At 45.0% G+C, this 23,963-nt stretch overlaps 1 protein-coding gene across 2 annotated transcripts in view; it reads right to left on the reverse strand.

Moving 5' to 3' along the window:
* LOC110515721 (neuroligin-3) overlaps nucleotides 1-19,263 on the reverse strand; it is a 434,190-nt gene extending 414,927 nt beyond the window's left edge. Inside the window, exon 1 of one of the 2 annotated variants that reach the window (XM_036943363.2) lies at nucleotides 18,742-19,263. The gene's annotated coding sequence lies outside the window, so the exon portion shown is untranslated. The remainder of the gene's footprint in view (nucleotides 1-18,741) is intronic. The other variant, XM_036943364.2, reaches the window with a different exon arrangement.
* Nucleotides 19,264-23,963: the final 4,700 nt, after the last annotated feature.

The raw sequence follows: 23,963 nt of genomic DNA on the forward strand, positions 1-23,963 counted from the left end.
CCAGAGCCCCTTAGGGAAGTAGTGCACTACTATTGACCAGAGCCTCATAGGGAAGTAGTGCACTACTATTGACCAGAGCCTCATAGGGAAGTAGTGCACTACTATTGACCAGAGCCCCATAGGGAAGTAGTGCACTACTATTGACCAGAGCCTCATAGGGAAGTAGTGCACTACTATTGACCAGAGCCTCATAGGGAAGTAGTACACTACTATTGACCAGAGCCCCATAGGGAAGTAGTGCACTACTATTGACCAGAACCCCATAGGGAAGTAGTGCACTACTATTGACCAGAGCCCCATAGGGAAGTAGTGCACTACTATTGACCATAGCCTCATAGGGATGTAGTGCACTACTATTGACCAGAGCCTCATAGGGAAGTAGTACACTACTATTGACCAGAGCCCCATAGGGAAGTAGTGCACTACTATTGACCATAGCCTCATAGGGATGTAGTGCACTACTATTGACCAGAGCCCCATAGGGAAGTAGTGCACTACTATTGACCAGAACCCCATAGGGAAGTAGTACACTACTATTGACCAGAACCCCATAGGGAAGTAGTGCACTACTATTGACCAGAACCCCATAGGGAAGTAGTGCACTACTATTGACCAGAACCCCATAGGGAAGTAGTACACTACTATTGACCAGAACCCCATAGGGAAGTAGTGCACTACTATTGACCAGAACCCCATAGGGAAGTAGTGCACTACTATTGACCAGAACCCCATAGGGAAGTAGTACACTACTATTGACCAGAGCCCCTTAGGGAAGTAGTGCACTACTATTGACCAGAGCCCCTTAGGGAAGTAGTGCACTACTATTGACCAGAACCCCATTGGGAAGTAGTGCACTACTATTGACCAGAGCCTCATAGGGAAGTAGTGCACTACTATTGACCAGAGCCTTATAGGGACGTAGTGCACTACTATTGACCAGAGCCTTTTAGGGAAGTAGTGCACTACTATTGACCAGAGCCCCTTAGGGAAGTAGTGCACTACTATTGACCAGAGCCCCTTAGGGAAGTAGTGCACTACTATTGACCAGAACCCCATAGGGAAGTAGTACACTACTATTGACCAGAGCCCCTTAGGGAAGTAGTGCACTACTATTGACCAGAGCCCCTTAGGGAAGTAGTGCACTACTATTGACCAGAGCCTCATAGGGAAGTAGTGCACTACTATTGACCAGAGCCTCATAGGGAAGTAGTGCACTACTATTGACCAGAGCCCCATAGGGAAGTAGTGCACTACTATTGACCAGAGCCTCATAGGGAAGTAGTGCACTACTGTTGACCAGAGCCTCATAGGGAAGTAGTACACTACTATTGACCAGAGCCCCATAGGGAAGTAGTGCACTACTATTGACCAGAACCTCATAGGGAAGTAGTGCACTACTATTGACCAGAGCCCCATAGGGAAGTAGTGCACTACTATTGACCAGAACCTCATAGGGAAGTAGTGCACTACTATTGACCAGAACCCCATAGGGAAGTAGTGCACTACTATTGACCAGAGCCCCATAGGGAAGTAGTGCACTACTATTGACCATAGCCTCATAGGGATGTAGTGCACTACTATTGACCAGAGCCTCATAGGGAAGTAGTACACTACTATTGACCAGAGCCCCATAGGGAAGTAGTGCACTACTATTGACCAGAGCCTCTTAGGGAAGTAGTGCACTACTATTGACCAGAACCCCATAGGGAAGTAGTGCACTACTATTGACCAGAGCCCCATAGGGAAGTAGTGCACTACTATTGACCAGAGCCTCATAGGGAAGTAGTGCACTACTATTGACCAGAGCCTCATAGGGAAGTAGTGCACTATACCGGGAATAGGGTGCCATCTGGGATGTAACCCGACAAGCCTCTGTTGCTCGTGCATTTTAATGTTAATGTCAGAACATGGTCTTTCGCTAGGCGTGTGAAGCTGTAACGTCAGCCCACTCCAGAATGAAAACGAATTATAATGATACAGAAAAACATGACATCTAGAAGGGAAACATTTGAAGACGTTGAAAAAAACACAAGACAAAACGCAAGTGCAGTTACAAAAGTCTGGTTTGAATAGTTTCTCTAATGCCTGTACTCTGTGTAACATTAGCTGATCTTATAGACCCTGAGAAGAGTTCTACCGGCTTTTTATACTATCACATACAGAACGGAGGCTATGAGTGGCTCCTCAGATACACAACAGGATGTAGGCTATGAGTACCTCCACAGATACACAACAGAACGGAGGCTATGAGTACCTCCACAGATACACAACAGAACGGAGGCTATGAGTGGCTCCACAGATACACAACAGGATGTAGGCTATGAGTACCTCCACAGATACACAACATAATGTAGGCTATGAGTGGCTCCTCAGATACACAACAGGATGTAGGCTATGAGTACCTCCACAGATACACAACATAATGTAGGCTATGAGTGGCTCCTCAGATACACAACAGGATGTAGGCTATGAGTACCTCCACAGATACACAACATAATGTAGGCTATGAGTGGCTCCTCAGATACACAACAGGATGTAGGCTATGAGTACCTCCACAGATACACAACATAATGTAGGCTATGAGTGGCTCCTCAGATACACAACAGGATGTAGGCTATGAGTACCTCCACAGATACACAACATAATGTAGGCTATGAGTGGCTCCACAGATACACAACAGAACGGAGGCTATGAGTGGCTCCTCAGATACACAACAGGATGTAGGCTATGAGTACCTCCACAGATACACACAAGAATGTAGGCTATGAGTACCTCCACAGATACACAACAGAATTGAGGCTATGAGTGTCTCCACAGATACACAACAGAATTGAGGCTATGAGTACCTCCACAGATACACAACAGAATGGAGGCTATGAGTGGCTCCTCAGATACACAACAGGATGTAGGCTATGAGTACCTCCACAAATACACAACAGAATGTAGGCTATGAGTACCTCCACAGATACACAACAGAATTGAGGCTATGAGTGTCTCCACAGATACACAACAGAATGTAGGCTATGAGTACCTCCACAGATACACAACAGAATGTAGGCTATGAGTACCTCCATAGATACACAACAGAATGTAGGCTATGAGTACCTCCACAGATACACAACAGAATGTAGGCTATGAGTACCTCCACAGATACACAACAGAATGTAGGCTATGAGTACCTCCACAGATACACAACAGAATGGAGGCTATGAGTGGCTCCACAGATACACAACAGAATGTAGGCTATGAGTACCTCCACAGATACACAACATAATGTAGGCTATGAGTGGCTCCACAGACACACAACAGAATGGAGGCTATGAGTGTCTCCACAGATACACAACAGAATGTAGACTATGAGTGTCTCCACAGATACACAACAGAATGTAGGCTATGAGTACCTCCACAGATACACAACAGAATGTAGGCTATGAGTACCTCCACAGATACACAACAGAATGTAGGCTATGAGTACCTCCACAGATACACAACATAATGGAGGCTATGAGTGGCTCCACAGATACACAACAGAATGTAGGCTATGAGTGGCTCCACAGATACACAACAGAATGTAGGCTATGAGTGGCTCCACAGATACACAACAGAATGTAGGCTATGAGTACCTCCACAGATACACAACAGAACGGAGGCTATGAGTACCTCCACAGATACACAACAGAACGGAGGCTATGAGTGGCTCCACAGATACACAACAGGATGTAGGCTATGAGTACCTCCACAGATACACAACATAATGTAGGCTATGAGTGGCTCCTCAGATACACAACAGGATGTAGGCTATGAGTACCTCCACAGATACACAACATAATGTAGGCTATGAGTGGCTCCTCAGATACACAACAGGATGTAGGCTATGAGTACCTCCACAGATACACAACATAATGTAGGCTATGAGTGGCTCCTCAGATACACAACAGGATGTAGGCTATGAGTACCTCCACAGATACACAACATAATGTAGGCTATGAGTGGCTCCTCAGATACACAACAGGATGTAGGCTATGAGTACCTCCACAGATACACAACATAATGTAGGCTATGAGTGGCTCCACAGATACACAACAGAACGGAGGCTATGAGTGGCTCCTCAGATACACAACAGGATGTAGGCTATGAGTACCTCCACAGATACACACAAGAATGTAGGCTATGAGTACCTCCACAGATACACAACAGAATTGAGGCTATGAGTGTCTCCACAGATACACAACAGAATTGAGGCTATGAGTACCTCCACAGATACACAACAGAATGGAGGCTATGAGTGGCTCCTCAGATACACAACAGGATGTAGGCTATGAGTACCTCCACAAATACACAACAGAATGTAGGCTATGAGTACCTCCACAGATACACAACAGAATTGAGGCTATGAGTGTCTCCACAGATACACAACAGAATGTAGGCTATGAGTACCTCCACAGATACACAACAGAATGTAGGCTATGAGTACCTCCATAGATACACAACAGAATGTAGGCTATGAGTACCTCCACAGATACACAACAGAATGTAGGCTATGAGTACCTCCACAGATACACAACAGAATGTAGGCTATGAGTACCTCCACAGATACACAACAGAATGGAGGCTATGAGTGGCTCCACAGATACACAACAGAATGTAGGCTATGAGTACCTCCACAGATACACAACATAATGTAGGCTATGAGTGGCTCCACAGACACACAACAGAATGGAGGCTATGAGTGTCTCCACAGATACACAACAGAATGTAGACTATGAGTGTCTCCACAGATACACAACAGAATGTAGGCTATGAGTACCTCCACAGATACACAACAGAATGTAGGCTATGAGTACCTCCACAGATACACAACAGAATGTAGGCTATGAGTACCTCCACAGATACACAACATAATGGAGGCTATGAGTGGCTCCACAGATACACAACAGAATGTAGGCTATGAGTGGCTCCACAGATACACAACAGAATGTAGGCTATGAGTGGCTCCACAGATACACAACAGAATGTAGGCTATGAGTACCTCCACAGATACACAACAGAATGGAGGCTATGAGTGTCTCCACAGATACACAACAGAACGTAGACTATGAGTGTCTCCACAGATACACAACAGAATGTAGGCTATGAGTGGCTCCACAGATACACAACAGAATGTAGGCTATGAGTGTCTCCACAGATACACAACAGAATGTAGGCTATGAGTGGCTCCACAGATACACAACAGAATGTAGGCTATGAGTGTCTCCACAGATACACAACAGAATGTAGGCTATGAGTGTCTCCACAGATACACAACAGAATGTAGGCTATGAGTGGCTCCACAGATACACAACAGAATGTAGGCTATGAGTGGCTCCTCAGATACACAACAGAATGTAGGCTATGAGTGGCTCCACAGATACACAACATAATGTAGGCTATGAGTGGCTCCACAGTCACACAACAGAATGGAGGCTATGAGTGTCTCCACAGATACACAACAGAATGTAGAATATGAGTGTCTCCACAGATACACAACAGAATGTAGGCTATGAGTGGCTCCACAGATACACAACAGAATGTAGGCTATGAGTGTCTCCACAGATACACAACAGAATGTAGGCTATGAGTGGCTCCACAGATACACAACAGAATGTAGGCTATGAGTGTCTCCACAGATACACAACAGAATGTAGGCTATGAGTGTCTCCACAGATACACAACAGAATGTAGGCTATGAGTGTCTCCACAGATACACAACAGAATGTAGGCTATGAGTGGCTCCACAGATACACAACAGAATGTAGGCTATGAGTGGCTCCTCAGATACACAACAGAATGTAGGCTATGAGTGGCTCCACAGATACACAACATAATGTAGGCTATGAGTGGCTCCACAGTCACACAACAGAATGGAGGCTATGAGTGTCTCCACAGATACACAACAGAATGTAGACTATGAGTGTCTCCACAGATACACAACAGAATGTAGGCTATGAGTGGCTCCACAGATACACAACAGAATGTAGGCTATGAGTGGCTCCTCAGATACACAACAGAATGTAGGCTATGAGTGGCTCCACAGATACACAACAGAATGTAGGCTATGAGTGGCTCCACAGTCACACAATAGAATGTAGGCTATGAGTGGCTCCACAGAAACACAACAGAATGTAGGCTATGAGTGTCTCCACAGATACACAACAGGATGTAGGCTATGAGTGGCTCCAAAGATACACAACAGAATGTAGGCTATGAGTGGCTCCACAGATACACAACAGAATGTAGGCTATGAGTGGCTCCACAGATACACAACAGAATGTAGGCTATGAGTGTCTCCACAGATACACAACAGAATGTAGGCTATGAGTGTCTCCACAGATACACAACAGGATGTAGGCTATGAGTGGCTCCAAAGATACACAACAGAATGTAGGCTATGAGTGGCTCCACAGATACACAACAGAATGTAGGCTATGAGTGGCTCCACAGATACACAACAGAATGTAGGCTATGAGTGTCTCCACAGATACACAACAGAATGTAGGCTATGAGTGTCTCCACAGATACACAACATAATGTAGGCTATGAGTGGCTCCACAGATACACAACATAATGTAGGCTATGAGTGGCTCCACAGATACACAACAGAATGTAGGCTATGAGTGTCTCCACAGATACACAACAGAATGTAGGCTATGAGTGTCTCCACAGATACACAACAGAATGTAGGCTTTGAGTGGCTCCACAGATACACAACAGAATGTAGGCTATGAGTGGCTCCACAGTCACACAATAGAATGTAGGCTATGAGTGGCTCCACAGATACACAACAGAATGTAGGCTATGAATGTCTCCACAGATACACAACAGAATGTAGGCTATGAGTGGCTCCACAGACACACAACAGAATGTAGGCTATGAGTGTCTCCACAGATACACAACAGGATGTAGGCTATGAGTGGCTCCACAGATACACAACAGAATGTAGGCTATGAGTGGCTCCACAGATACACAACAGAATGTAGGCTATGAGTGGCTCCACAGATACACAACAGGATGTAGGCTATGAGTGGCTCCACAGATACACAACAGAATGTAGGCTATGAGTGGCTCCACAGATACACAACAGAATGTAGGCTATGAATGGCTCCACAGATACACAACAGAATGGAGGCTATGAGTGGCTCCACAGATACACAACAGAATGTAGGCTATGAGTGGCTCCACAGATACACAACAGAATGTAGGCTATGAGTGGCTCCACAAATACACAACAGAATGTAGGCTATGAGTGTCTCCACAGATACACAACAGAATGTAGGCTATGAGTGTCTCCACAGATACACAACAGGATGTAGGCTATGAGTGGCTCCACAGATACACAACAGAATGTAGGCTATGAGTGGCTCCACAGATACACAACAGAATGTAGGCTATGAGTGGCTCCACAGATACACAACAGAATGTAGGCTATGAGTAGCTCCACAGATACACAACAGAATGTAGGCTATGAGTGGCTCCACAGATACACAACAGAATGTAGGCTATGAGTGGCTCCACAAATACACAACAGAATGTAGGCTATGAGTGGCTCCACAGACACACAACAGAATGTAGGCTATGAGTGGCTCCACAGATACACAACAGGATGTAGGCTATGAGTGGCTCCACAGATACACAACAGAATGTAGGCTATGAGTGGCTCCACAGACACACAACAGAATGTAGGCTATGAGTGGCTCCACAGATACACAACAGGATGTAGGCTATGAGTGGCTCCACAGATACACAACAGAATGTAGGCTATGAGTGGCTCCACAGATACACAACAGAATGTAGGCTATGAGTGGCTCCACAAATACACAACAGAATGTAGGCTATGAGTGGCTCCACAGACACACAACAGAATGTAGGCTATGAGTGGCTCCACAGATACACAACAGAATGTAGGCTATGAGTGGCTCCACAGATACACAACAGAATGTAGGCTATGAGTGGCTCCACAAATACACAACAGAATGTAGGCTATGAGTGGCTCCACAGACACACAACAGAATGTAGGCTATGAGTGGCTCCACAGATACACAACAGAATGTAGGCTATGAGTGGCTCCACAGACACACAACATAATGTAGGCTATGAGTGGCTCCACAGATACACAACAGAATGTAGGCTATGAGTGGCTCCACAGATACACAACAGAATGTAGGCTATGAGTGGCTCCACAGATACACAACAGAATGTAGGCTATGAGTGGCTCCACAGATACACAACAGAATGTAGGCTATGAGTGGCTCCACAGATACACAACAGAATGTAGGCTATGAGTGGCTCCACAAATACACAACAGAATGTAGGCTATGAGTGTCTCCACAGATACACAGCAGAATGTAGGCTATGAGTGTCTCCACAGATACACAACAGGATGTAGGCTATGAGTGGCTCCACAGATACACAACAGAATGTAGGCTATGAGTGGCTCCACAGATACACAACAGAATGTAGGCTATGAGTGGCTCCACAGATACACAACAGAATGTAGACTATGAGTGGCTCCACAGATACACAACAGAATGTAGGCTATGAGTGGCTCCACAGATACACAACAGAATGTAGGCTATGAGTGGCTCCACAAATACACAACAGAATGTAGGCTATGAGTGGCTCCACAGACACACAACAGAATGTAGGCTATGAGTGGCTCCACAGATACACAACAGGATGTAGGCTATGAGTGGCTCCACAGATACACAACAGAATGTAGGCTATGAGTGGCTCCACAGATACACAACAGAATGTAGGCTATGAGTGGCTCCACAAATACACAACAGAATGTAGGCTATGAGTGGCTCCACAGACACACAACAGAATGTAGGCTATGAGTGGCTCCACAGATACACAACAGAATGTAGGCTATGAGTGGCTCCACAGATACACAACAGAATGTAGGCTATGAGTGGCTCCACAAATACACAACAGAATGTAGGCTATGAGTGGCTCCACAGACACACAACAGAATGTAGGCTATGAGTGGCTCCACAGATACACAACAGAATGTAGGCTATGAGTGGCTCCACAGACACACAACATAATGTAGGCTATGAGTGGCTCCACAGATACACAACAGAATGTAGGCTATGAGTGGCTCCACAGATACACAACAGAATGTAGGCTATGAGTGTCTCCACAGATACACAACAGAATGGAGGCTATGAGTGGCTCCACAGATACACAACAGAATGTAGGCTATGAGTGGCTCCACAGACACACAACAGAATGGAGGCTATGAGTGTCTCCACAGATACACAACAGAATGTAGGCTATGAGTACCTCCACAGATACCCAATAGAATGTAGGCTATGAGTGTCTCCACAGATACACAACAGAATGTAGGCTATGAGTGTCTCCACAGATACACAACAGAATGTAGGCTATGAGTGGCTCCACAGATACACAACAGAATGTAGGCTATGAGTGTCTCCACAGATACACAACAGAATGTAGGCTATGAGTGGCTCCACAGATACACAACAGAATGTAGGCTATGAGTGTCTCCACAGATACACAACAGAATGTAGGCTATGAGTGGCTCCACAGTCACACAACAGAACAATTATTAGTAAAAGGGAAGCTCCTCGTGGCCATTTGAGCAATGGTCCCGTTTCATATGCAACTTAGCTGATCTACATTGTCTTTTCTAAACCCACAATTCATTAGCCATAATAATGAATTAATAAAGCAGAATAATGAATTAATAAACCAGAATAATTAATATATTGAGTGGTATTAAGCCATGGACCATAGATAGTGAGTGAGTGATCCATTTATAGGTTGATGGAAGGAAGGATGGAGGGAAGGAAGGAGGGAGGAGGGAAGGAGGACGCTCAAACACATCCCATTTAGCAGGAGGCTCCATGTCATGTCTTCATCGGAATGGTGGCAGGCTTTGTCTACTTCCCAAATGGCATCCTATTCCTTACATAGTGCACTACTTTTGACCAGGGCCCATAGGGTTCCCATAGGGCTCTGGTCAATAGTAGCGCACTATGTAGGAAATAGGATGCCACATGGACAGCAACCTTCCACTAAGCTCCTTAAGAACAGCTTGGTCCTAGGGAACCAGGTGATAGTAGGGTGGTGGTACAGAGTCACCATGGCTGACTGACTGACTAACAGGCTGACTGGCTGGCTGGCTGGCTGACTGGCTGGCTGACTGGCTGGCTGACTGGCTGGCTGACTGGCTGGCTGGCAAGCTGGCTGGCAAGCTGGCTGGCTGGCTGGCTGGCTGGCTGGCTGGCTGGCTGGCTGGCTGGCTGGCTGACTGGCAAGCTGACTGACTGACTGACTGACTGACTGACTGACTGGCTGGCTGACTGGCTAGCTGGCTGACTGGCTGGCTGGCTGACTGACTGACTGATTGGCTGGCTGACTGACTGGGTGGCTGCATTGTCAGAACTAGAATCACAAGCATTTCGCTACACTCGCATTAACATCTGCTAACCATGTGATTTGATTTGAATTACTGACAAGGCTGACTGGCTGACTGACTGACTGGCTAGCTGGATGACTGGGTTGCTGAATGACTGGCTGACTGGGTGACTGACTGGCTGACTGGCTGACTGACTGACTGGCTAGCTGGATGACTGGGTGACTGACTGGCTGACTAACTGACTGGCTGACTGGGTGGCTGACTGACTGACTGACTGACTGGGTGGCTGACTGACTGACTGACTGACTGGGTGGCTGAATTACTGACTGGCTGACTGACTAGCTGACTGGCTGAATGGCTGACTGACTGACAGGCTGACTGGGTGGCTGACTGACTGACTGACTGACTGGGTGGCTGACTGACTGACTGACTGACTGACTGGGTGGCTGAATTACTGACTGGCTGACTGACTAGCTGACTGGCTGAATGGCTGACTGACTGACAGGCTGACTGGTTGACTGACAGGCTGACTGGCTGAATGACTGACTGGCTGGCTGGCTGACTGGGTGGCCAACTGACTGACTGGCTGTCTGACTGGCTGAAAAAACTGACTGACTGGCTGACTGACAGGCTGCCTGCCTGCCTGCCTGACTGACTGGCTGACTGACAGCCATATCTACGCTAAAGTAGACCTGAAATGATACTTTAACTGACTACTAGTAATTATTTTTAATGAGCCCTCTTTTAGATAAGGTTATGATAGGTATAACTGGCTGGTTGGACGCAGGGTTACTACATGTGCAGCCCTCTTTATACAATACTTTGATGTCTTTACTTGAACGTATTAGACATATACCATATCTAAGAGGGTACACTAGTTACAATAACTAACTGACACATCACACCAATTAAAATACATGTTTTTTCACTCATAATTCCCATTACACAATGTTGATTTGATGCGCTCACATTACACAGAGCATTCGCTAGTTAAAATACGTTTTCACTCCGAAGGATCTGATCATGTTCCTGTTGTGTCAGTGATCTAAATATATCATGGGTCCTTGTATCTCTCCTTATTAATGTAATGGAGGATTCAGTGTTCTGCCTCACTAGAGCTGGACTAGAGATATATAACCTATACACTGCTGTTCTCCTCCACTATCCTCTCTGTCTCTTTGTCTCTCTCTCTCTCTCTCTCTCTGTGTCTGTCTGTCTCTCTCTCTCTGTCTGTCTGTCTGTCTGTCTGTCTGTCTGTCTGTCTGTCTGTCTGTCTGTCTGTCTGTCTGTCTGTCTGTCTGTCTGTCTGTCTGTCTGTCTGTCTGTCTGTCTCTCTCTCTCTCTCTCTCTGTGTGTGTGTCTGTCTGGCTCTCTCTCTCTCTCTCTCTCTCTCTCTGTGTGTCTGTCTGGCTCTCTTTCTCTCTCTCTCTCTCTCTCTGTGTCTGTCTGGCTCGCTCTCTCTCTCTCTCTCGCTGCACATGATGCATATTTTAACAGATCTCTCCACTTTTTTAAATGGAAAACAATCAGAAATAGCTCCTCACTGCCTGGGCCTGCATCTGAATTTTATGTTGTATCCTTGATTCAGACTCACCCAACCCTTCCTCAGTACACAGTCTTCTGGTAAACAGATGGTAGAGAGAATCTTTTGCATTAGCTAACGGTGCTCGACATGCAATCCCACCAGTCAAGATGTTCTTTAATGTTGGTCAATATGAAATTAACAATAATATTACTTGACCACGCTAGCAGACCTAAAGCAAATCACAGTATATTAAACATGAGCCTGGAAGCCAACGCCATAAACGGGGAAACGGTTCAATATAGCTTGGAAATATGTTTAATCTCTTTATTGATGTTGAAAATAATAAAATAATATTCCATTTAAAAATGTAGTGATATGGAGCATGAATATATAATCTCATTGTTAGGTCCTACTGATCAGTAATGTAAAGAGCTATAGTGGTATTCAAAGTGTTGGAGAAGAAAGTAAAAGTGCAATATGTGCCATGTAAGAAAGCTAACGTTTAAGTTCCTTGCTCAGAACATGAGAACATATGAAAGCTGGTGGTTCTTTTTAACATGAGTCTTCAATATTCCCAGGTAAGAAGTTTTAGGTTGTAGTTATTATAGGAATTATAGTACCACCCTCGAAGCAGCGTTACCCATGCAGAGCAAGGGGAACAACTACTCCAAGTCTCAGAGCGAGTGACGTTTGAAACGCTATTAGCGCACACCCCGCTAACTAGCTAGCCATTTCACATCGGTTACACCAGCCTAATCTCGGGAGTTGATAGGCTTGAAGTCATAAGCAGCAGAGCTACTGGCAAAATGCACAAAAGTGCTGTTTGAATGAACGCTTACGAGCCTGCTGGTGCCTACCATCGCTCAGTCAGACTGCTCTATCAAATCATACACTTAATTATAACATAATAACACACAGAAAAGCAAGCCTTAGGTCATTAATATGGTCGAATCCGGAAACTATCGTCTCGAACACAAAACGTTTATTCTTTCAGTGAAATATGGAACCGTTCCGTATTTTATCTAACGGGTGGCATCCCTAAGTCTAAATATTCCTGTTACATTGAACAACCTTCAATGTTATGTCATAATTACATCAAATTCTTGCAAATTAGTTCACAACGAGCCTGACGGCCCAAACTGTTGCATATACCCTGACTCTGCGTACAATGAACGCAAGAGAAGTGACACAATTTCCCTAGTTTAATATTGCCTGCTAACCTGGGTTTCTTTTAGCTAAATATGCAGGTTTAAAAATATATACTTGTGTATTGATTTTAAGAAAGGCATTGGTGTTTATGGTTAGGTACACATTGGAGCAACGAAAGTCCTTTTTCGCGAATGCGCACTGCATCGATTATATGCAACGCAGGACACGCTAGATGAACTAGTAATATCATCAACCATGTGTAGTTATAACTAGTGATTATGATTGATTAAGTGTAATGCTAGCTAGCAACTTACCTTGGCTTCTTACTGCATTCGCGTAACAGGCAGGCTCCTCGTGAGGCAGGTGGTTAGAGCGTTGGACTAGTTAACTGTAAGGTTGCAAGATTGAATCCCTGAGCTGACAAGGTAAAAATCTGTCGTTCTGCCCCTGAACTAGGCAGTTAACCCACCGTTCCTAGGCCGTCATGGAAAATAAGAATGTGTTCTTAACTGACTTGCCTAGTTAAATAAAGATTAAATAAAGGTGTCAAAAAAATAAAAAATAAAATAATAATAATAAATTGCCGTCCAAAAATACAGATTTCCAACTGTTATGAAAACTTGAAATCGGCCCCAATTAATCGGCCATACCGATTAATCGGTCGACCTCTAGTGTGTATATGTCCTGAGTGTATAGATAGCATTATAAATGATGCAATATTAGCTTTCTGAGTATAAGGTTTGACAATGAGTGTAAATGTACTCTTGTACATAGAGGAAATGAGTAGCACCAGGGCAGAACTATTCCTTATTCAGGGTTTATTCATAGCATTGGATAGGAGGGTTAAAGGACAGATCCCCAGGCCAGCTATTCATATACACCAAATTAACGGATTTGACTTCTTCTTGTCTCATCAGCTAGCTCTCAGGTGTGTGTGTGTGTGTGTGTGTGTGTGTGTGTGTGTGTGTGTGTGGTATACCATATTTGACTATATACCAGCTTTGACGCACGGACCGGTTTGCATTTTTACTTTACCTTCAATAACGGTATTTGAATTTTTGATTTGTTAAATGTGATATGCCAGTGTGTAACGTCCATTTTTTTATTTATCTCACTCTCTCTCTCTCTCTCTCTCTCTCTGTTCTGGCTAAATCGTGTTAGCCGCTAATGCTAATCGCTAATAAATGTTCTGAGTCAGTGCAAACGTAGCTAGCTATACAGCCTGATACCAGTGATGGTGAAGGCCTAAATCAGCATGTTGTTTTGTGAAACAGTGTATTCTAAACCAAAGAGGATTAGGCGAAGTATGAATATGTTAGCAATTTGAAGTAGCTAATGTAGCCAAAGATTGCAGGGTCCCCTAGGACTTTGGTCCATACCCTGTCACAATAACTCCTCCCCGGCATCTTCAGTCATTGTCATGTCAAACAACACTGTATTCAAAGGTGTCCACTATTATCTTCTAACTATAAAAATTATAATAATCATTATTTTTCCATGGTTCTAACAGTTCACCCAAGTGTTTTGATCTAGATCTCAAGTCAAATCACAATTGCAATATTTGGTTTCAAATTAAGGCCTAGATGTTTTTGCCAGTACAGTACAGCCCTACGTGGCAGTGTGGAAACGATCTCAAATCAGTGCAGGAAATACAGAAATTTATGAAAATGCAGAAATCAATTTCTGGTTGAAGTTGAATTGAACAGTCTAAAACCATCAGAATGGAGAAAGAACCATTGAAATAACTTAGAATGTTTGTACTTCCACCCTAGGATCACTCACTACTCATAAATCAACATTTTGTGTTATTCAAAAACATGAAATACTGTCACACCATCAAAAACTCTGAAAATACCGTGATATGATATTTTATCTATATCGCCCAGCCCTGTTGACAATAAGTTAAAGATTCATTTCTCTCTCTAAATGATCCACTCCCATCTTCCCCTCTCCGACTGTGAACAGGCATTCAGGCAGTGGGATGAGAAAAGTGACATTTGAAAAGAGACGTAAAGATGGTGCACCTGTTTGATACTAAGGTTCGAGACATCTCAGAATTTCATTTCTTTACGATCTGCATATTTGTAAAGAAATGTCAAAACCAGTGGGTTTTTTTTTGTTGCTCTTCTTGTTGATGTTCTCTCCTTCTCTCCATCAATGGAAGAGAGAAAAGCATGTGTTGGCCAGGACACTGGCAGGTTTGTCTTGAGGGTAGAGTGTGAGGAGGCCTGAGTGCTCAGAGGCTTTACTTTACATCAATATAGGAGATATTTTTAGACAAGGTCAGCCAGAGCCTGTCAGGGAGAATGAAGCTCACACACACACACACACACACACACACACACACACACACACACACACACACACACACACACACACACACACAACAACCCCCCCCCCCCCCCACACACACACACACACACATAACCAATACATAAGCCTATACTGTGCATTTTACCACGTCTTTCCCTCTCTTGACACAACCATAGCCTCTGAGCAGGAACCTGGCAGCAGCTCCACCAGGAGGCCTAAACAGGAACCTGGCAGCAGCTCCACCAGGAGGCCTAAACAGGAACCTGGCAGCAGCTCCACCAGGAGGCCTAAACAGGAACCTGGCAGCAGCTCCACCAGGAGGCCTAAACAGGAACCTGGCAGCAGCTCCACCAGGAGGCCTAAACAGGAACCTGGCAGCAGCTTCACCAGGAGGCCTAAACAGGAACCTGGCAGCAGCTCCACCAGGAGGCCTAAACAGGAACCGTGCAGCAGCTCCACCGGGAGACCTAAACAGGAACCTGGCAGCAGCTTCACTGGGAGGCCTAAACAGGAACCCTGCAGCAGCTCCACCAGGAGGCCTAAACAGGAACCTGGCAGCAGCTCCACCAGGAGGCCTAAACAGGAACCTGGCAGCAGCTTCACTAGGAGGCCTAAACAGGAACCTGGCAGCAGCTTCACTAGGAGGCCTAAACAGGAACCTGGCAGCAGCTCCACCAGGAGGCCTAAACAGGAACCTGGCAGCAGCTCCACCAGGAGGCCTAAACAGGAACCCTGCAGCAGCTCCACCGGGAGGCCTAAACAGGAACCTGGCAGCAGCTTCACTAGGAGGCCTAAACAGGAACCTGGCAGCAGCTTCACTAGGAGGCCTAAACAGGAACCTGGCAGCAGCTCCACCAGGAGGCCTAAACAGGAACCTGGCAGCAGCTCCACCAGGAGGCCTAAACAGGAACCCTGCAGCAGCTCCGCCAGGAGGCCTAAACAGGAACCTGGCAGCAGCTCCACCAGGAGGCTTGGAGGAGACAACCCAGAATCCATCATGTTAGGATTTTGAGCCCTACTCAGGTGGATCTGTGGTAGGGCAGACCAAAGCCTGAATGACCTTTTCTGCCTGACAGCTAGCTCTATAATGCTGTGAGACACACTATAACATCAGGATCTCTGCCCTGCTTTGGGCAATTACTACAACTGTCTAAAATACCTAGGTCGCTTTAGAGTCTCCCTCTCTCCTGTGTGTGTATGTGTGTGACATATTAAAATACTTAAAATAATATATTTGACTATTATTTGATTACCCCATGTTTTTGATTACACCAAAACTCTAACTACAAGCCCTTATATGGCTTTGTCTAACATGTTAGTTCCTGCATAACTGTATGAATGATGTCATCAAAACTGTATTACTTAATAGCTTGGGCCCTTTCTCACAAGATGAATGACGTTGTCGTCATGACTGGTGCATGGGAGAAAAGCAAAAACAACCCATAATCTATTAGTAGGATAATCGGATTTGAAAGAGCAGGGAACTGGGAAAAGACTGGTTTAGGCTACGGGACATGAATACGAATGGAGAAGGGGACAGAGGGGAAATGCACATCAGTAGCATATATAATCTGTCCACGATACTAGACACACACACCATCAAATCTAAATAGACACAGTACATTCTCACGTCAAAGATACATGCAAAGGATCATAGGAAAAGGAAATTATATTGGGAGACAGAATGGCAATTCAAACATGCAATAGAAGTCAAACATCAAAAGCATCTATGCTTCTATGCTTCTGTAGCTAATTGCTCCTTTGAGCTATAGGCTTATTAAAAAAGTAAGAAATAGCGGTAATAGGCAGGGGGAAATTCGTATAAATGATTTGGTTTTAGGGGGAAACAATTGCTTATTCACTGAATCACCATGACAACTCCTTGTGTGACATTGTCTCTCCCCCTCCTCCTCTCCCCCTCCTCCTCCTCTCTCCCCCTCCCCTTTCTTCCTCTCTAACCCATTGCAATTCAGCTCTCTAAGTTAATTCTTCCTTCACCCCCTGCAAGACTACAATGAGACCATTTTACTCAGCGTGCTAAACGACGGGAAATTTGGGAGAAAAGCAAAGAGAATACATTCAGGGAGACCAGATGGTTTATATGCTAAAATAAGCCAATGTACTTATATTATGAGCTTGTAATTATAGCCCTACAACTCCATGATAAAATAGCTTTCTCACAGTGAAAGAAGTCGTTCTGGTTTTCGATATTTCATAAAGTCACAACAAATAAACCATGCATATGCATTATTTGAGTAGCCTATAACAAACACAGAGGGTTAATTAATGGATGTGAGATGAGCAGAGCTCTGCTCTCCTCTAGGCAAAGCCGCATCGTTTTAGCGGGCATATAGAGACGCAGACAGGTGGACTCACATAATCATTTACTGACACTTGAAGGTAGCAGAACGGCAGAGGCTCAGAGCATACTGTAATAACCATGTACTAACTGTGTAATAAAATAAACAAGTCAATAAAACACTAGTAATTAACAGTAGATTCGGCTAGTAACAAACGTCATAATAACGTTAATGATCATTATCGTAAATATAGCATGACTAATAAATACATGCCTACCTGTGATTATAATACATAAAGGTCCTCAAAACAAACAGGGTCACATTTTACGCATAACTTGAACTTGATCGAACCAAGAGTCCAAAAACACCCCAAAAATCTATACATCTGGTTAAAACTTGTGGACGATCATATTGGGCAACTGAAAGCGGCTACAGCAGGGCTGTACACTCACCCGTTTCACCAGAGAGATGCACTTGCAGTAGGCCTATACCGAAATAAAGATTCCTCTCTCCGCTGGCAGTAACATTTATGGCCATATATTTGGGAATGTGTAGACCTTCAGTAGACCTAGCGCATAGAATTATCAGTCACAGCGGTAACGCACGGCACAGACAGGTCAGCGACAGGCAGAGCATAGCTTAAGTAACAAGTGCTCAATTCACCATCACTCAACGGGGACGGACACCATCGGTATTCAACCCTCTGATTTCATTCCCAGCACTAGAATACATTCTCACAAGGCATGAGACCAGACTGTCCTTTAACTTTGCGCTCAAATTTCACGTAGCTCTGTCTCTCTCTCTCTCTCTCTCTCTCTCTCTGTCCGCGACACTCAAATTCAAAGACACTCGTATCACAGGACACGATGTCCAGGTTCAGCACAGGCTGAATAGAACACATCCGTGTCTCACTGCAAAGTAAAATACAGCACATAATCAAATAGCCTAATGAGACGCTACATTTACAGTAATTCCAGCCAAATGTCACCCTAAAAATATTCTAAGCTCTTAATCAAGTGTTGCCTGTGACTCACCTGCCTTGGCGAGATGCAAATTCCCCCAACAAATCCCGTTATTTTCTTTAGGAAAAATCTGGATAAAATATTTCTGTGCACTTTGCTTGCAGTTGTAAATAGTCCTTGCAGATATCCTTATAGTGTAATACGTTGATTCGTTTCAGAATTACATTTCCCAACATAAAGATCCTTCAGCATTTTCAGTCCGTTCACATGTTCATCTTTTTTCTTCAGTTTCCTCCTCCGCTAGGCTGCTCGGTCAGCGCTGCACGTTTGACGTTCTTTACTTGCCTTTTCGTGAGGTCTTTCCACCACACACACGAGCTCTATCAGAGCGCGCTGCGCGGTCCCAGCTCGATATTCGGGAGCGCCAAATAGATGTGAGAGTTACTCGGTAACCAAGGGCACCCGCATCCTACATGAAAAGGAGAGGAGGACGCGGCTTTTTGCTAAATGTCTTCCGAAAAGAAGAAATGATCTCACTACTGTACAGTGAGCTTTTGACTCCTTGTTTATCGCTCAGGGTGAAAATGCTGAGCCAAGTCACGTGGGGTTGGCAGTGGCACAGGGCTCGTGTGGCATCACGTGTCACACATTCTCAATGGATTCATATTCTAAAAGGTTGCATTCTTAAAATAATATTATTCTGCCTTTTGAGCCTAATTGCTTGCACAGGTGCCCATGTACTGTCTTATCAGAAAAATGCTTTGAGCTCAATTCAGTATATTATAGTAAATGCCACTGTCTCTTGAAATAGCTCATATCTGACTGTTTCTGTGCTCAGATCAGTCTATTTATGCAAAAGTGATACTTGACTAAACTGCAATAGTCACAAGGCAGCAAGACAAAAGCTTTAGCTATCATGTTTGGATTTCCATATTTATTGTTTGTAATCCTGCAGGGAGTTCATTTGGAATGCCAAGCAGAGAGTTAGTTGGCTCACACAGACAAGGCAGAAATGCATCACTATGGCCAATGCCACTCGCTATAGGGAATTTGATTGGATGGGATGTGTCTTTCAAGCCACTTGTGTGCAAGGATAGCAGCTCTGAATAGCTGTATACAGCTACCCACCAGTCCCAAGAGGATAAATACTCCACCGAGCAGTGGTGCAGGTTACCATATTTTTCTCACCGTTATCTAACTAGCCTAGAATCGAACCAGGGTCTGTAGTGACGCCACTAGCACTGAGATGCAGTTCCTTAGACCGCTGATCCAGGGTCTGTAGTGACGCCACTAGCACTGAGATGCAGTTCCTTAGACCGCTGATCCAGGGTCTGTAGTGACACCACTAGCACTGAGATGCAGTGCCTTAGACCGCTGAACCAGGGTCTGTAGTTACGCCTCTAGCACTGAGATGCAGTGCCTTAGACTGCTGATCCAGGGTCTGTAGTGACACCACTAGCACTGAGATGCAGTGCCTTAGACTGCTGATCCAGGGTCTGTATTGACACCACTTGCACTGAGATGCAGTGCCTTAGACTGCTGAACCAGGGTCTGTAGTGACGCCTCTAGCACTGAGAGGCAGTGCCTTAGACCGCTGATCCAGGGTCTGTAGTGAAACCACTAGCACTGAGATGCAGTGCCTTAGACCGCTGAACCACTTGGGAGCCCACCCTCAGAACCTTTAGGATTGACATGAAGTCCCTTGGGGTGAGTAGAGGCTATGTTTTTTGGGGTGGATAAATTCCACCCAGCCTATCAATGGGCATGGTAAAGGTGATGACAGGACTCAGTAGGATTCCATAAACAGGCAGTGAAGAAGTCCTCTCTCTCTCTCTCAGATCCTGAAGGCGTTTGGTTCCAGAGGCATGTAGGGTGAAATTGCCCTTCCAACTTCCTGCCAGCATACTAATGGCCTGGGGTGAGGTGTCTTTACCTTGAACTGAAGCTGGTTCACAATCACCAACCTGGAAATAATTGACTCACGGTTCACTGTGGAAATGCCTACATTTACATGGGATATAATTAGACTTAACTGAAGCTTACAGCTGGGTCAGGCAGAGAAACATGCAGGCACACACACACACACACACACACACACACACACACACACACACACACACACACACAGCTATAATGAGTGGATCAAAGCCCCAGCAGAGAGCAGTGTCAGTCATGGCCCTCCCTCAGGACAGAGCTGTTTATACACAGCAAACTCAGCAGCAGTCATTAGACCACATTCCCACTCAAAGATCAAATTACTGAGTTCCCCAAATGACTGGGTGGTGAGGTGTAGGCTACCATCCCCTCTCCAAATCCCAAGCCAGCCACTTCACCCCAAGGCACTGCATGTACAGCAGGTGGGATAAGATCAAACATGATCTGTACAAGAAGATGGTGATAGTACTGTGTACATGGCTGTAACAACAATGGCTGGCGCAACTCTACATGGGTTCTGATGCTGGGCTTCTTTACACATTTCAGCATCGCTACACAGTTGCGTTTTTTTTGACATGACTAGCTGGCTAAAGCATTCTGTTATGTAGATTAACAATTACATTACACCAACTGTTATGGCACACAGTGGTGGTTGAGAAGCAGTGGATGCTGATGGGAGGAGCTATAGGAGGACAGGCTCATTGTAATGGCTGGAATGGAATAAATGGAACGGTATCCAACACTGTTCCACATACTCCATTCCAGCCATTACAATGAGCCAGTCCTCCTATAGCTCCTCCCATCAGCTTCCTCTGTTGAGAAGGTATTTACATGAGTCTGTAGTGTGGCATTTCACAACCCATACCAGATATCCATCATTAAACAACAAGTGCACGGAAAGAGTAGACACTATTCACAGCCCCTCTGACATCCATGTAGGCCTACTATTTAACCAGGAAATTGTCATAAAGCCACATTGTAACATTCCATACAGGTGTTCCACAGTTCTAATGGAACATTTCATAGATTCTCCAATTCTCTCTACATAAAGGGAGGAATTAGAGCATCGTATCCCTTGTGAGTCCATCTATCTATTCCCCCTACCCACCTCCCTTCTTACCCAACCTCTTTCATTATACCCCTGTGCATCCCTTTATCGCTTCCCCCCTCCTACTTCTTCCGCAACCTGTTCATTAGGCCTATAAACCCAGTGCTTCACTCTATCCCTTCCTCCCTCATTCCCACTCCTCCTCCCTCCATCTCTTCATCCCTCCCTCCATCTCTTCCTCTCTCCCTGACGGGGAATGCTGGTGAGCCCACCCCTCTACAGAAGGATCTAATTAGCAGGTTCTCTCCTGTCATGTCTGCCACCAGATGGGTTCCTACAATGGACCCTGCCAATGTCAGCCCAACGCCACACTCCGAGCAGGGCTTCACAGGTGGAGGAAGAGAGATGGAGATGAAAAGATACAAAACAGCCCATCCGTTCTCTTCGTTCTTTCTCTCTCCCTCAATCTCTCTCTCTCCCTCAATCTCTCTCTCTCCCTCCATCTCTCTCTCTCCCTCCATCTCTCTCTCTCCCTCCATCTCTCTCTCTCCCTCCATCTCTCTCTCTCCCTCAATCTCTCTCTCTCCCTCCATCTCTCTCTCTCCCTCCATCTCTCTCTCTCCCTCCATCTCTCTCTCTCCCTCCATCTCTCTCTCTCCCTCCATCTCTCTCTCTCCCTCCATCTCTCTCTCTCCCTCAATCTCTCTCTCTCCCTCCATCTCTCTCTCTCCCTCCATCTCTCTCTCTCCCTCCATCTCTCTCTCTCCCTCCATCTCTCTCTCTTCCCTCTCAGTATTGTACAAAATGCAAATATTTCCCTGTACAACAGCATGTTGCGTAATTTCACTGTAACAGACATCTTAATTAGCCAGATTTATACATAATCCATTGAAACACAGTCCCTGACTTTGTATATACTGTATTATATTATATACATTATATACAAAGCCAGACATGTATATAAACAAACTTAACATGTGTGTAATGGTCATATACAATGAATAGAATGAAATTTACATTTTACATTTTAGTCATTTTTCAAACGCTCTTATCCTTTACAGTTAGTGCAGATATCTAGGTGGAACAACCACATACCATGTGAAATTTCAAGGTGTTGAAGGTCAAATTAGGCATTAACTCCTAAATTATAAGGTTAAAGTTAAGGTTAGGTAAATTAAATGGTAAATGTATGACTTAAGGTTTGGGATAGGATTAAAACAAAAATATAAAAATGAAGTTTTATCACTGAATTTGAACATGCAGCCTTTGGAATCAGAGGAAGATGTTTACACCCATCTACCATCCCTGTCCACGATGCAAAACTAAAACCTACCGCCATCCCTGTCCACGATGCAAACCTAAAACCTACCGCCATCCCTGTCCACGATGCAAACCTAAAACCTACCGCCATCCCTGTCCACGATGCAAAACTAAAACCTACCGCCATCCCTGTCCACGATGCAAACCTAAAACCTACCGCCATCCCTGTCCACGATGCAAACCTAAAACCTACCGCCATCCCTGTCCACGATGCAAACCTAAAACCTACCGCCATCCCTGTCCACGATGCAAAACTAAAACCTACCGCCATCCCTGTCCACGATGCAAAACTAAAACCCACCACCATCCCTGTCCACGATGCAAAACTAAAACCTACCACCATCCCTGTCCACGATGCAAACCTAAAACCTACCGCCATCCCTGTCCACGATGCAAAACTAAAACCTACCGCCATCCCTGTCCACGATGCAAAACTAAAACCTACCGCCATCCATGTCCACGATGCAAACCTAAAACCTACCGCCATCCCTGTCCACGATGCAAGCCTAAAACCTACCACCATCCCTGTCCACGATGCAAAACTAAAACCTACCACCATCCCTGTCCACGATGCAAAACTAAAACCTACCACCATCCATGTCCACGATGCAAAACTAAAACCTACCACCATCCCTGTCCACGATGCAAAACTAAAACCTACCACCATCCCTGTCCACGATGCAAAACTAAAACCTACCGCCATCCCTGTCCACGATGCAAGCCTAAAACCTACCACCATCCCTGTCCACGATGCAAAACTAAAACCTACCACCATCCCTGTCCACGATGCAAAACTAAAACCTACCACCATCCATGTCCACGATGCAAAACTAAAACCTACCACCATCCCTGTCCACGATGCAAAACTAAAACCTACCACCATCCCTGTCCACGATGCAAAACTAAAACCTACCACCATCCCTGTCCACGATGCAAAACTAAAACCTACCAGCATCCCTGTCCACGATGCAAAACTAAAACCTACCACCAT

Source organism: Oncorhynchus mykiss, chromosome 14, assembly GCF_057628025.1.
Source record: "Oncorhynchus mykiss isolate SJ-2025 chromosome 14, ASM5762802v1, whole genome shotgun sequence".
Classification (NCBI taxonomy): domain Eukaryota; kingdom Metazoa; phylum Chordata; class Actinopteri; order Salmoniformes; family Salmonidae; genus Oncorhynchus; species Oncorhynchus mykiss.